General features: G+C 47.0%; 1 long non-coding RNA gene across 1 annotated transcript in view; it reads right to left on the reverse strand.

Annotated features, from left to right (window-relative positions):
- The window catches only part of LOC138472602 (uncharacterized), a 114,670-nt gene extending 105,325 nt beyond the window's left edge, over window positions 1–9,345 (reverse strand). The window contains exon 1 of the long non-coding RNA XR_011268646.1: window positions 9,227–9,345. This is a non-coding gene — a long non-coding RNA (uncharacterized lncRNA). The remainder of the gene's footprint in view (window positions 1–9,226) is intronic.
- Between the last annotated feature and the right edge of the window lie 6,647 nt (window positions 9,346–15,992).

Consider the following 15,992-nt stretch of genomic DNA (forward strand, 5'->3'; position numbering starts at 1 on the left):
TGGTCTGGGGTTCTGGTGTGAAAACATTGGGGGCAAGGCACCCAGTTGTATGCTGGATCACCCAAGACACTCAGGATTATACTACACACAGCATGGCCATGCAAACTCCTGCTTGGGCATCTGTCCAGCCAATTACATGGAGCAACATGTCGCCATGACAGCCTGACCTATAAGCATGCAGCACATACACGCACATATTGTAGAGGTACAAGAGTGTATTCTATTGTACTCAGCACATCCATATGGCATGATAACACGTTGGCTCTGACTTTGCATGCAGTGGGATGACAGATCACATCCCCGGCCCCGACAGGACAATGCACAAACATGACAGTCACTGGCATCCAAACACCAGTGACACCTCCAGATGTTGAGTGTGGATGGCTTCATTTGAAGATGTACCACACATATAGGGGTCCTGCATGCATGCCCCTCCCATGACCACAACATCGTAATCCGCCATCTTTACTGTCCGGACACGTGTTACCATCAACTGACATTGCATGTGCATGACGAGTGGGCCAAGTCACCAACAAACAACAGTGCACATACCAGCGAATGTACAATCAACAGATGTCTGACATCACACATGGCAAGCATACTCAGGAGGCTGCATGCTGCTGTTGTTCACTGCAACACACATGCTGCATGCAGGAGGGAATACCTGCAATCATGCATGTTCATGCACAACACACATACATTGTAGATCAGTGCAGCACATGGCTACCCACCAGCAGCCTTCCAATGTTGTAGCCACTCACAGATCTGGTCATGGAGCTCCAGCTTAAACCTCTGAAGGAGCCACATATCGGAGGATGAAAACTTGTAGCAGCCCGCATGGTGCATCTCCACGGTGACACCTGCCTTGAGGGCTGCTACAGCCTTGGAATGGGCATAGGTCTTCAGGTCCTCCCATCACTTCTGCACTGTCTTCGGGCAGTGCTCTGCCACCCACTCCATGTTGGTGGCATCTGTGATGTGCACCCAGATCTGTTTCCATCCTATAGGCCACGCTGCATTGCTGGGTTATTTATTTATTTTATTGATTTACTGAGCATTTGTTAGGTGCCTATACAACCAATTGTGATTCCAGGCACCACAAGGCAAAGTGGGGAGGGAGCAGGGGAGTAACAAATGAAAACAGTAGTAAACATTTGTGGTCCTACTAGGCCTTGTGGCATTCAGACGTGCAAGTGCTGCAAGGAAGTGCAGGAGATATTGGGTAGAGCGGCCGTGGAGGTAGAAGATATGGAGAAGTGTTAGTGAGAGCCCGGGAGTACTGGGGGAGTAGGGGAGGAGGCTGCTGGCTAAGTGCTGCATGGAGAAACACAAGTGGGATGTACAGCCGCCAGGTAGGCGGCCTACAAGGGCAGTGCTGGGGGGAAAGGGTGCTGATGTCAACTGGGCAGCGGCCTGGTAAACTGTGAGATTCATGATGGTCCAGGCTGCCAGTCTCAGCAGCAGTGGGGTGATTATCAGGGAAGTGGAAGAGGGAAGGAGGTAGAGAAAAGCAGAGTTTTGGGAAGTGTCCAGAATTTAAGGAGGTCCGACTCAAGTCTGAGAAGAGAAGTGAGGCTGTTCCTAAGAGAAGCATCAGCTGAAGAGAGTGACCTGCCATTCTCTCCTTGGAGAAGTGTTTGACAAGCAGAGAGTTGGAATTAGAGGAGTGGAGAGCTCTAGCAGGGAGGTGTTTAGGGAGGGAAAGTTGGAGATAGTGTGGTGCCAGGCCCCTGAAAGCCTTGTGCATGATGCAGAGGGTCGTAAATGTTATCCTTGTAGCCACCGGGAGCCAGTGGAGAGATCTTAGGGCCAGAGAGATGCAGGGGGCATGGAGAGGAAAGGGGTGATTGAGGAAGAGGCTGTTGCAGTAGTCCAATCTGGAGAAGACCAGAGCTCTGGAAACATTGATCTTCTGCAGGAAGGTGACAAAAGCGAGAATGCTGCTAAGGAGGGGAAGGTGGAAGTGGGCCTTCTTGGAAAGTCCAAGATGTGAGCGGTGAAGGAGAGAGAGAAGTTGAAGATGACAGTAAGGTTTTTGACCTCATGGGAAGGTGAGGGTAGAGGGCCCAAGGAGGGTGGCCAGAGGGTTAGGAGGGAAACAGGGAGCAGGTGTCCCAATAGGTATGATCTCCGTCTTACTGGCAATAAGGCAGATGTCATTATCCACCCACTGTGGGATGCATTGACCCACTCCTATATGCTATGCGGCATCATCCTGCCAGTTTTGGGGAAATAAAAAGCAACAATGGTGGCAAAACCCTTGTGCGTGCCAAAAACCGACAAAAACCTACAAAAACCATGTGCTTCAGCACACAAAAAGAGGGATGCACAACCTGCCCCCCATGGTGCATGTGCGGTGGAAATAGAGCTCACCCTGCAGAAATGTGCCAGTGGGGCCCATGACCCGTAAACAGAGTGCAGAGAGAAAAGTGGCACTTTGCAAATGAAACCCAAAAATGTGACTACAAATGGAATTCGCTTTGTTGCCAAAGACTCCAAAATGCCTATAACACAACACTTTCAACATTCACAATCTTGCTTGGTGCTAACATCCATGTATCAAATGAAACATTGTGAAACATATAAAGTCTGAAAACTGACAGCCTCTATGCCAAAATCTGGGTGCAGTACCCGGGGCGGCCTGAATGACAGCTGTCAGAGGAACACTGAGAAAGCTGTAAAATGACCTACAACTCAAAAGTCTGCTGAGTTAGCAAACATAAACATGATTGTTGCCAAAAAGGAATACAGATTGTAGTTGTGTTTTTGATTACACAGATTTTAAGGCCAAGAAAGAAATGTATTTGTATGTGATGCGACAAATGTGGTTTTTGCTAAGTTAAAAAGTTAAATAGCTTGGCTGAAGCTGCAAAGAACTGGAAAAGCAGGTTTTTCTCCCAGAAGAAGGGCCTTCCTCTCAGCAGAAACTCACAGGGAGGTGTTAATTGCAGGTTGGGACAGAATCTTGTCTACAGAAAGCCAAGGAACAATGACAAAGTTGCAGCCCAGGAATTTGGAAGTGTGAAAGGGGTTGTAAATGGCCTCTGGAAGGAGCAGCAAGGAGGGGGATGCCATGGACTGCAGGGAGACAAAAAGAGGCGGAACCAAGCAACCATCTGTTGCTAAAAATGAACAAAGAACACATTTTAAAAGACTTATAACTTGCTGACATGTTCTAAACAGGAATGGCAAGATATGTGATTTTATGCTAAATGTATTACTGTTAGGATTGTGAAAATTTAGCTTGTACCTTATACAGGCTGTTGGGGTACCATTGGGTAAATGTAATACTTTCTTCCAAAAGATGTGTTCACATGCCTCCCAGATAGCATATGTGCATCCTAAAGCAGTTTCTGCACTGTGAATCAATGCTGGTATCGCATTTGCTCTGTAAAAATCAATGACCAGCTTTAGAGTACATTTTCCATACTTTTTGCTTATCATTACTGCTTGAGAAGCCAGTTGTATGCACTTCGATTTTATTTGTTTTACGATTGGTTCGTCAGAGATACTGGAGTTGATCAAGGTTCCCAGGTATCTTGTCTTAGTCACACACTTTCGCGTTTCTTGTCCAATTTTCCATTGGAATTTTCTTTTCTGTTGTCTTTTGCTTCCTTGGATATTTTTTAGTTCCAAGATTTCTGTTTTGTTGGTATTTATCTCCAGACCATTTTGGTGATGTATTCCAGGAATTCCTGGAATTCCTTCCTTCACTGTAATCCCACTGGTGTTAGTTCTAACAAGATGATATTGACTGCGTATAAAATCCAGTTCAATTGGTTTCCGTTGATCTTTGGAGCAAAAGAGTGTGTCTCGCCATGGGCTCTTCCAATATCAGCAATGAAGTTAAACAGGATTGCTCCCTGTGGACATCCCTGCTTTAATCCTCTCTCTGGTCAAGGCACATTTTAATCTCAGTGTTGGTATATAATTCCCTGATTGCCTGTATTAACCCTATTGGGCAGTTCTGGTCTTCCATCTTTTTCAACAACAGGTCACGGTCGACAGCGTCAAGGCGTGAGCCAAGTGCACGAATGCTAGGTAGACTTTTGTTTTTTTCCTTCTAGCTTCCATCTTTAAGAGGTTAAACATAAGGAGGTTCAGACTACAGCCCACTCCTTTGACAAAAGCTGTGTGTCTGCTGTCAAAGGCAACCACCAGGTTTATCCAAGCTGTTAATCTGCATTGAATTTGCGTTCCGAAGATCTTGCTTACGACACCTAGGAGCATTATGGGCCTATAGCTTCTAGGATCTGTTCTTATCCCTTTTTTAAAGATGGGGACAATTATGGCACTTTTTGTCGGTATTGTGCATCCTTCAAAATGGTCCGGAACAAGGTATCACAGAACACTGCCCACTGCTCCGGGTTTTGCTTTAACATGGAATTTGTTAAGCTGTCCGGTCCAGAAACCCTTGACGAGCTTATGTATCTAATGTTCGCTTCAATGTCCTCCCTTGTGATTTCAATGTCCCACAAACTCAAGACTTCTGGATGTTGCTCTGGTGTAATTCCTTGTTTTTTTAACATGTTCTTAAAGTGAGTATCCACTGTTCTACAGTTACCATATTGCAACTTAAGGCCTGTTGTGGAGATTCTGTCTTGTTTATTATTGCCCAGAAGTCTCGCAATGTTTTTTGTGCCATACTTTCTAGCATCTCTTCCACATCTCTTTGCTCCATCATGGACTTATGCAATTTTAGCCAGTTATTATACTTCATCCTGATTGTCTTTTTCTGTTTGGCTCGGTCAATCTGCTTCAATGACTTTCGTCTTCTGAGGTCTTTTCATAATTCTCTTTTTTTACATGCGATTTCCAGGTCACAAATGTGCAATGGCTTGAATTTTGCTTTTCCGGTCTTGTACTGCAGCTCTTTGTATTGTTCTAATATGGGAACGTGCTCCACGGCATCTCTACCTTCGTTTTTCCTGATACTGCAAAGGTTTTTTGTTATTTTGATTATCTTTTTGCTGTTCAATCTTAATCTGTTTCGCCCTGGTTCGATCACAAATCTTTGTGACCACGTTTCTCTTTCCAAGCATACAGAGTACTTGAGAGCAATTTTTATCAGGTTGTGATTACTTTGAGGCATGTTGATTACTTTCAGATATAACGTGTTTTTAGCAAGTGCTTCGGATACAAAAAAGTAATCTAATACAGACTGTTGGTTAGCTCTCCGCCAGTTTGCTTTTGGTGGGATGTCAGCTCGGATATTATATTCCCATTTAACATCCTCATTTCTCTAGCATTCATCCTGCTCATCCATTGTGATTTGATCTTGTCGATTTTTGATCTTTGGCTCCCTGTTTTGTTTTTTTTCCTTTTCCATTTGTAAACATTCCATGTTTAGATCACCACATATTATAACGTTTGGGTTTTTCTCAGTTGACGTTATGTAGTCTATTATGTCACAAAACTAATCTAGGAAGACCCATGTTCCAGTCGCTTTGTGTTGCCAATGTATGTTGACAATGTTTAGGATTTGTCCCTTTCCTTCTTGATCCAATGTAGATCTTATTGTGATGATTTGAATATATGGGGACATGCTGCACACACTCAGTATGTGGAATCTACTCTTCTTTTTGACTAGAGCAATTAGTCCTGACATTGGTCGACCCTTTGGTTGTTATATTGCTTGTTTTAAAGCAATTTCATAGTCTGTTACAGAAGGAGTTGTTGACATCAAGGTTTCCTTTCAGCAGATTATATCTAGATCCTTCAGATCAGTCAATGGATTTTGAAATAAATAAGCCAGGGGTCTCCAACCTTTGTGTTGGCGTGAGCTACTTTCAGTTGGGGGCCAACAGCGAGAGCTACTTGCGGGCGATATCGGCGGTCAGGGTTGTTCATAAACATTGGAACTTTTTTTTTTTAGCTGAAATTTTCCCTTCATAAATATAGGGAATAACATATCCCTTCATGTTTATGTTAAGTTCAAAAATCTCTTTATTGCATTCTTTTTTATTAGAAGTTCTCATAAAAAGACTTTCACAATGTAGGAAAATGAGACATTCATTGTGAAGGTTGACACTGCATGCCATCCACCAGTGCTCTATAGTCGGGGGTATAACTTGATACAGCAACTCGGATGGAGTCACTAAGATGCTCATCCGTCAGGCGGGTTCGAAATTTCGATTTGATGAAGTTCATATATGAAAATGCAGATTCACAGAGATAGGTGGAACCAAACAGAGAAGTCACTTTAATGCTGCTGTGCAAATGTTACTGTACTCCTTGTGATCAACAAGGCTCCAGAAATTGGTGTGAGATTGTCTGCTTTTCAACAGAATGTCCCCTTGCAGGCTGACAATCTCCATTTCCATAGCACAACTGTTCAGGTTAAACAGCTCACCCATTTGTTCTGTAAGTTCACAAACATTGACTTCTATGAAGGGGTTTGCGATGAACATCACACACGGTTCAATCCTTTCGAAATCCCTGAACCGGTCACTGAACTCTTTCTTAAGCCTGCTCAGGAGACTGCTGTATTTGTCTATGTTCAGGAGTTCAGGACTAGCTGTATGCTCTGTCAGCATTTGCATTACAGAAGGGAAATGATGCATTTTCCTTTTCACCACTTGTTCAGTGAAAAGGTTAAGTTTTGACGTAAATGTCTTTACTGCGCTTATCATGTCAGCAATGGTTTTACCCTTTCCTTGTAGTTCACAGTTCAGAGTATTTAATCTCTCAGTAACATCTGCCAGAAATGCCAAATCAAGTAGCCAAGAAATGCTGCATAATTAGCTGATGTCTTCATTTATTGACCTCATGAAATCTTTGATTTCTGGCAAAAGTGAAAGAAAGCGACGTAGTATTTTCCCCCTGCTAAGCCATCAGATTTCCGTGTGTAGCAACAGATTACTATGTGCGGCAGATAGTTCTTCCAGGAATATTTTGAACATTCTGTGCTGTTTGGCCTTTGCACAAATTGAATTAATAATTCGCACAACAGGTGCCATTACGTGATCAAACCCCATCACTTTGGCACAAATTGCCTGCTGGTGGATGATGCAGTGGTAGTGCAGTAATGGAGGAAAATCAGGGTCTGCTTTACAGCACGCAACAAAGCCAGAATGACGCCCGGTCATTGCTGGTGCACCATCGGTTGTTATTGCCACCAACTTGTTCAATGGAATTTTTGTTTTCACAAAATAATTCTTCACCTCATTGTAGATATCAACACCTCTGGTTGTGGATTTCAGAGGCAACAAGGTCAAGAATTCCTCTTTGTTGGTGAAGTCTTCAAACACCATTCGAGCAAACAGTGCTAGCTGGGCAGTATCACTTGCATCAACCGATTCATCACACTGAATGGAGAAAAAACTGCATATGCTCAAATCTTTTTCTAATTGCCCCATCACATTGGCAGATAGTGCAGATACCCTCCTTGCCATTGTGTTTGCACCTAACTGCACATCTGAACTGGCAGACATAATGTCAGGGCATGTTTTTAAAATCTTTTAAAACTGACTCAGCCACGAGAGCCATCGCACCTTTCACAACTGCACCATCTGTAAAAGTGCATTTGTGTTTTGCCAAATAATGTGCAACTTTGAAGGATGCCTATGTTGCAGCATTTGCTTTCTTTGCAGGTTGGGTGAAAAATGCTTGTTGCCACACTATTGTTTTCCAAATCTGCATCTAACACTTTCATAGGAAAAAAAATAATTTCTAAACTCAAAAATGCTGCTTAAACTTGCATTCACGGTTTCTTTTTTTGTCAGACTACCACACAAATACCACGTCATTTTTGTGCCCCTTCCTTGGGGTTTTATCACAGGTTACATTTATAAAGATGGTATACGCGTGACAAACTGCTTAATCACATAAATGCTTCTGTTGCGCTGACAGCAGTTATTAGGAAATTAAACTGTGGGTTCATGGTGCCAACTTTTGATTTTCACTACAGGGGCAGAATACCCTACCCTCCCTCTCCCCTGAATATAAGCAAGCGACCAGCCCAACCCATGCCTTGGCCAAACATTTTATAGGAATTGCAAAAGTCATACGATAACAAGCAGTTTTTTTGTTATATTTAACATCTCGGCAACAGTCTCTCAACCTGCTGAGCTACCCTGGTAACCTTCTACTGTAGAGTGTGTCTATTGATCCCTTAATCTCCAGAGTTCCCTATAGGCCAGTCCACCCATGGCCCTGCCTTCGAAAAATAGCTGAAAAGAGTGCCAGGGGTGGACTGGGAACTAATAGAGGCCCTGGAAATACTTACTTGGGACCAAAAGAGGCCCTGGGAATTATTTTCAAAGTGGCGCCACATGACACATTTTCAGCAAGCACAATGCTTTTCCTATGCGAAAATTAGGAAATGCCACACAAAAGAGGCCCAGGGTGCAGAGGCCCACCGGTAAATCTCCAGAGTTCCCTATAGGCCAGTCCACTCATGGCCCTGCCTTCGAAAAATAGCTGAAAAGAGTGCCATGGGTGGACTGGGAACTAAAAGAGGCCCTGGAAATACTTACTTGGGACCAAAAGAGGCCCTGGAAATTATTTTCAAAGTGGCGCCACATGACACATTTTCAGCAAGCCCAATGCTTTTCCTATACGAAAATTAGGAAATGCCACACAAAAGAGGCCCAGGGTGCAGAGGCCCACCGGGAAATCTCCAGACTTCCCTATAGGCCAGTCCACCCATGGACTCAAAATGAGCCCAGGGTCGAAACGGAGGCATGCAGCTATCATGCTGCATGTCCCCGCTCGCCCTGGTCTGACTGCCAGTTATGCGAGGTACTATTAGAAACGGCAGGGCTCTGGTGAGGAAATCCCGAGGGGGCTTGCTCGCCAGAGCCCTGCCATCTAAAAATAACTTACATGACTAGAAAGGAGCACAGGGCGAGCGGAGACATGCAGCTAGCATGCTGAAAGTCTCCATTTCGCCCTGGGCTCTGTGTCAGTCATATGAGTTGCGTTTAGAAACGCAGGGTTCTGGTGAGTTAGTCCCGAGGGGGGCTTGCTCGCCAGAGCCCTGCCTTCTAAAAATAACTTACATGACTGGAAAGGAGCCCAGGGCGAGCGGAGACAGTAATCAAAATAGCTGAATACTCTGTTTTGCCCGGGGCTCCTTTCTGCCAAGCTGCCCACCCCTCCTCCGACAGCACAAACATGTGCACACATGAGAGGGGGGGGCCGCAGTTCGGCGTGCACAGACACAAAGTAAATAAAATAAAAACATCTCAATTCACCTCCCCCGACCCAACCAACCTCACCTCACCTCAAAATCCACTTCAGGCAGCCTTGTTACCTCAGTCCACACTTCAAAACGCCAGGAGAGCTCCAAAATAGAAAAAAAAAAATACCTGCGCCACGGTGCTTTTAAAAGAGAAAGTCCGGGCTTTCTCACACAGCACAAAGGAACTTGCTCTGGCCAATCACAGGACGCATTGCATATGCTTTACAGATTTGCCTGTGATTGGTCAGAGCACTTCCTTCAATCTTTTTTTTTTCTTTCTGAAAGTCGAACGCGAGCTACTTCAGAGGCTCTGGCGAGCTACTGGTAGCTCGCGATCGACTGTTTGGAGACCCCTGAAATAAGCAAATCCTCTAGTGTTACAGGAGCCTATTTGTGTAATACTTTTGTCTGGAATCGTTAGACATTAGCTTGCTTTGTTTGTGTTCAGGGCTCCAGCGAGCCAACTCCAATTTTTGACATTTTGTTTATTTTCTGGATTTTTTGTTTTCCTATCTCTGTTCTCCTCGTCATGGTTACAAGGAACTGTAATCTTTATTTGTTTTTTTGTGTTTTATTGTAGACCTCCAATTGTATTGTTTGGCTCGACCTGCAAACTCTCTCCTTCACGTAATCCCGTAACGGTTTTGCAGGTCTTTTCCTGCATGTCATGAATCTCCATTGTCTGATTCAGGAATGGTCTTTCTTCTACGACCTTTTGCATGGATCCTATTTTGTGATTTCCATAATTCCTTTCGAGGTTGATCTCGGCTACGTCAAAGCCTAAGTAGTTTATGTCCTCCACTCCATTTAAGATCACGTCCCTTATGTCTCTGGAATAAATGTCAAGTAGTACTCGGTCAAATTGTGATTCTTTAATAAACTCAACCGTTTTAATGTCTTGTGAGCAGATGGATCTGAGAAATGGGATGTGATGAAATAGACAAAGGACATTGTTCCTATTTAGTATTAGGCCGTCCTCAGAGAGAGAGATTCTTTCCAACAGTATACAGTAGTTTGATTCGATGTTGTGTCTTCGCTGGTTACCTTTGTCTCTGTTCTGTGCAGGCTTCCGCTTATCAGCTCTCCAGTCCTCCTACCTGTAACGCTCACCTGGTATCCACGGGGACGTCACTCAGCCTGTTTCGACCTCTTACGACCTTGAACCCTTCCCTGGGGTCTACTGAACTGAAGACTGGGCCTTGTTTTCTTGGAAAGTGTGCTCTCCATCCTGCTTTCAGCGCAGGGGCGCGTTGATTGAAGCGGGATCATTGCTGCCTAGTTACTTCACTGGCAAGAGTCCGACAGGTAAGTATAATGAGTCTTTTGAACAGTTCTCTAACTTCGTTCCTTTCCTTCCTTAGATGATGGCTGGCGTCCGGGGATGGCGACGTGCTTCTGAGATTAGTAGCGCTGAAGGTGAGTGAGAGAGCAATGCGCGATGCGACCCTTTTGTTTTTGCATTGAACTGAGTTCTTTTTCTGTGTCTTTTAGGTGCTGCGACATTTTCAGTATGGATGCCGGTTATGAAGAAGATATGCCATGAGTAAGCATGGTATGCGGCGCCTCTAGATTTTTCCACGCTAACCTGGAGGGTCTTTTCCCTCTTGCAGATGGATGAGAAGTTCCGGAGACAGAGTTCCCTCAGAGCGGCTGGGATTCAGGTAAGCTTTTGAAGCTCGTACAGTCTTTAAAAATAAGCGAAGATTTGCTGAATGCTTACTAATGCCTTTTTTCTGTTCTTTTTCATTTTCCTTAGGAAGAGGCATGCCCGGATGGGAATTACACCTCCGAAGATGCCCGCAGAACAGAAGAAGTGATGAATGATGGGCAGAAGCACTGCAAGGTAAGGCTGTTCCTAACGGTGTTCTTGTTCTTGCAGGAGCTGAGTGCAGAAGAAAGAAGCAGGCCTACTGGAAACCGATCCGAACACGGTGAGTGTCATGCTGTAAGTGCAAAAAACACAAAGCATGTTTCTCAGCCTGGGCATGACTTAAATAGTCTCTGGGTATCCCAGGTTTCTCTCGGCTGAACCACACCCAAAACACTACACTGCACATGCAGTTCTGGGAACCGAAATATGTGGGGGCATCCATCTTGTCCCCATCAATGCACTACAAGTCCAATCCCTAATGTTATCGTATGGGAGTGAGTGAATCTGGTGCCACAAGCACCAAGTCTGACTCCAAGTGGGTCTTTGGAGGGATGGAGAGGCCCTTGAGGGCCATGTAGGTGATCGTGGCCTGGCTCCAGCCTGACATCTTGGAGGGCTGGGGCCATGAGGGGCAGGAATCATGACAGCACCTCTCTTGTTGAGTGGACCATTTTCTCTTGTTTTGTCCTTGTAATAGCTTTGTTACAACCTTCTCTGGCACCAATCACGAGCCATTGTCTGGCCATTCTATTATCTGGGCCCTCAGCTGAGGTCTTTTCACGATCACATTCTTTGCTTCAATAGCTGTTCTCCTCTCATCTGTAGTTTGGAAATGTTCACTCATCTCTCGCCTTTCATCCTTTTTACTAGGAATTGTTTTAGGTTCTGGGGAGGGAGACATGACACAAGTTCTTTTTATGATTTGCGCTGGTTTTACTACTTTATCTTCATGTGTTAGTGGTTCTGTTTCATCTTCAGAATCACTACATATAATTAATTACCCTCCGTCATTTCCTCCTCCTGAGTCTCATTCTCGTCTTCTGTTTCATAAGTAGAAAGGTTCATCAATTCTACCATTACCCTTTGATCCTCTAGCTGAGTTTCACCAAGATCTTTCTCATTTTGGTTACATTTGCTACTGTTTTTAGCTACTTTAAATTAAGTCTCTTGCGTGTCATTTACGGATATTTCTTTTTGGGAACCCATCAAATGGACGGTAACATTCAGAGATTTTAAACATTTGTGAGCTATTCTCGTTTATGTGTTTACCAGCTGGTACATTTTTTGTTTTCTTATTGCATTTTCCTTGTTTTAGATTTGAGCCCCTACATTTTGTAGTTTTGATGATTTTTGTTTCTCAAAAATTGAGTATGTTCCCTTGTTATGTTCAACACTTTTACGTTCAGGTTCACCGGATTCCTAAGGATTCTCAACCAGGCCTTTTGCATTTGCAGATGTCGAGGGTTACTCTGGTGAGTACTCAGCCCTTTGGTTTGTTAGAGATTTAGAGGGTAATTCATAGAATTTCACACAAAAGTGGCGCACGCGGGTGCGCTAAAATCAATTTCCGCGCACAGCGTATTCATGGATTTTAGCCTCCAAAACCAGCCGTGGCACAGAGTGGCGCAGCGACCCTGCAGCAGCGCCAGTTACGCCCCCAAGAAAGCCCTCACGCGAGGAAAAGCCATCAAAATTCCCAATTCAGCGCAAAGGGCTGCGCTAACCCTGGACCAGTATACAGGGCTGCCAAACAGCAAACGCCGAGCGGGGAACGTGTATTACTGGGGTGCGCGGGAAGTTCCACACGCGATTTCAGCAGGGTACGTGTATTTCTGGGGTGCGGGGAAGTTTAACACGCGATTTCAGCAGGGTACGTGTATTACTGGGGTGCGCGGGAAGTTCCACGTGCAATTTCAGCAGGATACATGTATTTCTGGGGTGCGGGGAAGTTTAAAACGCGATTTCAGCAGGGTACGTGTATTTCTGGGGTGCATGGGAAGTTCCACACGCAATTTCAGCAGGGTACGTGTATTAACGGGGTGCGCGTGAAGTTTCACACGCGATAGGCCCTGTGCGAGTGGGGTACGTGTATTTCGGGGGTGCAGGGGAGTCCTACATGTGAATTGCCAGTGTGGGTCCTCCCAGGTGTTCCCTCTAAACCCTCCACGGTCCCTGCAGGCAGCCCACACCACAAGGGACTACCCTGCACCCCTGGTCATGTCCCGCAGGCAGCCCATCCACCATGGGCATGCCCCCCCAGCCAAACCACATGTCACCTTGCACTAGTGATCACCAACGCATTACCCCCTTGCACCCCCACACCCCAGCAGTGCAGGGCACCTGCCAGCAGGCCCCCACTCATGTCCCCCAGCACCCCCACCCCCCAGCAGTCAGGGGCACCTGCAGCAGGCCCCCATTCATGTCCCACTCATGTCGCCTTGCACCCCCACCCCCCAGCACTGAGGGGCACCTGCCAGCAGGCCCCCACTCATGTCCCCTTGTACACCCACGTCCCAGCAGTGCAGGGCACCTGCCAGCAGGTCCCCACTCATATCCCACTCATGACCCCTTGCACCCCCACCCCCAAGCTGTGCAGGGCACCTGCCAGCAGGCCCCCACTCATGTCCCACTCATGTCCCTTTGCACCCTCACCCCCTAGCAGTGCAGGGCACCTGCCAGCAGGCCCCCACTCATGTGTTCTTGCACCCCCACCCCCCAAGCAGTGCAGGGCACCTGCCAGCAGGCCCCCACTCATGTCCCCTTGCACCCCCACCCCACAAGCAGTGCAGGGCACCTGCCAGCAGGCCCCCACTCATGTCCCCCAGCACCCCCACCCCCCAGCAGTGCAGGGCACCTGCCAGCAGGCCCCCACTCATGTCCCACTCATGTCCCCTTGCACCCCCACCCCCACCCCCAGCATTGCAGGACACTTGCCAGCAAACCCCACACATGTCCCCTGCACCCCCACACCCCAGCAGTGCAGGGCACCTGCCAGCAAGCCCTGACACATGCCCCCCAGCCAATACGTCATCACAATCTAGATCCCTGGCCCTTATGGCCAGCCTCCACATGCCAAAGACCCACCCAAGTATTGCATCCACCCACATAGAAATGCCAATTACATGATACAACCCCAATGGCACGTATGTAAATGAACACATGTCCGTCACACACACACAATGGATGCAAGTGAATGTCAAAACCCATATCATGATATGCATGAAACCAATGAGATAATACCACAAATGGAAGTATAAAAAAAATATATATTAACGATAACATGAACGTGAATCAAATTAAACACACAACAATGGGAATAACAAAAGAAATGGTCCATGTCCGATAAATAATGAAAATCAAGAAAACATAAGCAAAAGAAATCCAAAAAGAAATGTCCACAGTCACAGTCCAAAAAGTCAAATCCAAGGGAAAATAAAAAGTAAAAACCATTGCTCCATGGTGAACACAAAAAAATATTAAAAAAAGATGAATCCAATGTAGAACTATGTACAATTGAAGAATCCAGGGTCCATGAGCCCAACTTAAGAAATGAAACCTATCAAAAACTACTGCCTAATGAAACAACTATATACAAAAATGTGGTGCATTGTCCAAGCGGTCAAAAATAAAGAAAAAACGAAAGGAAACCTAATACTAACTAACTAACTATTTACAAGGGCAGCGGGCAAGTCCAATGGCTCACTTGTTGATGTCCCGGCCCAGGGCATCATCGAATTCCTGCTCGATGTCCCAGAGGCGGTCCTCTTCGATGGCCCTGAGGGTTCGCAGGGACGATGACATCTGGATCTCCAGGTCCCTGCGAATGGCCTCGAGGCACTCGGCCCGTCTCAGGGCCCTACACATGGAGTTCTCCGCCCTGACCATTGTGAGCCGTGCCTCTTCCGCCCGCTGCCGCTCTGCATCTATCGCATGGCCCAACCCCTGCCACACGGAAGACACTCCCATTCCTGGGTCCTCCTGCCCTATGGCCGATGCCTGCCCCTCCGATGATGAAGGCCCCGAGCCATCATGGCTCCCACCGTGTTGCTGCTGCTGCTGTGCCGCGGCCTGTGCCCTGGCTCCTGCTGCCTGCATATCCTCCTCCAGCTGGGGTGCAGTTGTTGAGGTGGCCACCCCTGCTGGACGTCCGACTCCCGACTGTGGCAGGGATGTGTCCTCCACCAGCCTGGCCCCAGGGTCAGAGGCAGCTTCACAGAGCACCCAGTTGACACATGGGTGGGAAGATGGCACGAAGGATGACTGGTGCATAGGGGGTTCAGTTGAGGAGGGGGTCAGAACAAGGTCCAGAAAATGGAGGAATCCGGCCCTGGTGAGCTGTCCCAGTGGGTCAATGCGGTCAACGAGCCATGCGAGAAGACATGCAGTCTCCTCATGAAAAGACTGCAGGTCAGCTCGCATGGCACATTGACGCAACGCCACCCCACCCAGGACAGGCTCAACCCGGTGCCGGATAGCCACATCCGCAGGGAGAGGTAGGCCAGTTGGTGTAAGCCGATCCCCTCCCTGAGAACGGGTCTGGACGTAGGTATCCCTGCTGGTGCAAGATGATGCAGTCACAGGATCGGGGACAGGATTACACACAGGTGCCTCCGCAGCGGCCTGTGCTGCCTCCTGTCCCTGTCCCTGCACTGCACCACTAGCACCAGTGGAATCCCCACCTCCAGACCCTGTCTCTGTCCCTTGCACGGCCTTCTCCTCCACCAAACCCCCCACCAACCTGGATGACTCCGTGCCATCTTCCTCCGTCGGGCCCTGTGAGGTCTCAGCTGCCCCTTCGACTCCAACCTCCGCCTCTTGGACCTCCCCTCAGCAGCTGCGACCTGGGACGCGGCACCAGACTCCTCACTCCCCGACGAGATGACAACCTGGGAAGGGAGCCGGACCTTGCGTCTCCGGCCGGCAGTGCGATCCCTGCCGCTGTGCTCCACAGCACCTTCTCCGCCCTCTTCATCAGTCGGCGCTGCAGACAGGGAGAGATAGGACACAGGCATCAGGGCACTGTACAATGGACTCATACACACATGACAGTTGCACACGAGTGTCATTGTCAAACTTCAGACATGGCATCACAATCCCCAACACACATGTCATTTCAAATCACACACATGAGCTATTCCACAGCCATATCGCAACAGC

This window comes from Ambystoma mexicanum, chromosome 8 (assembly GCF_040938575.1).
Source record: "Ambystoma mexicanum isolate Mex_15411 chromosome 8, UKY_AmexF1_1, whole genome shotgun sequence".
Taxonomy (NCBI): Eukaryota; Metazoa; Chordata; class Amphibia; order Caudata; family Ambystomatidae; genus Ambystoma; species Ambystoma mexicanum.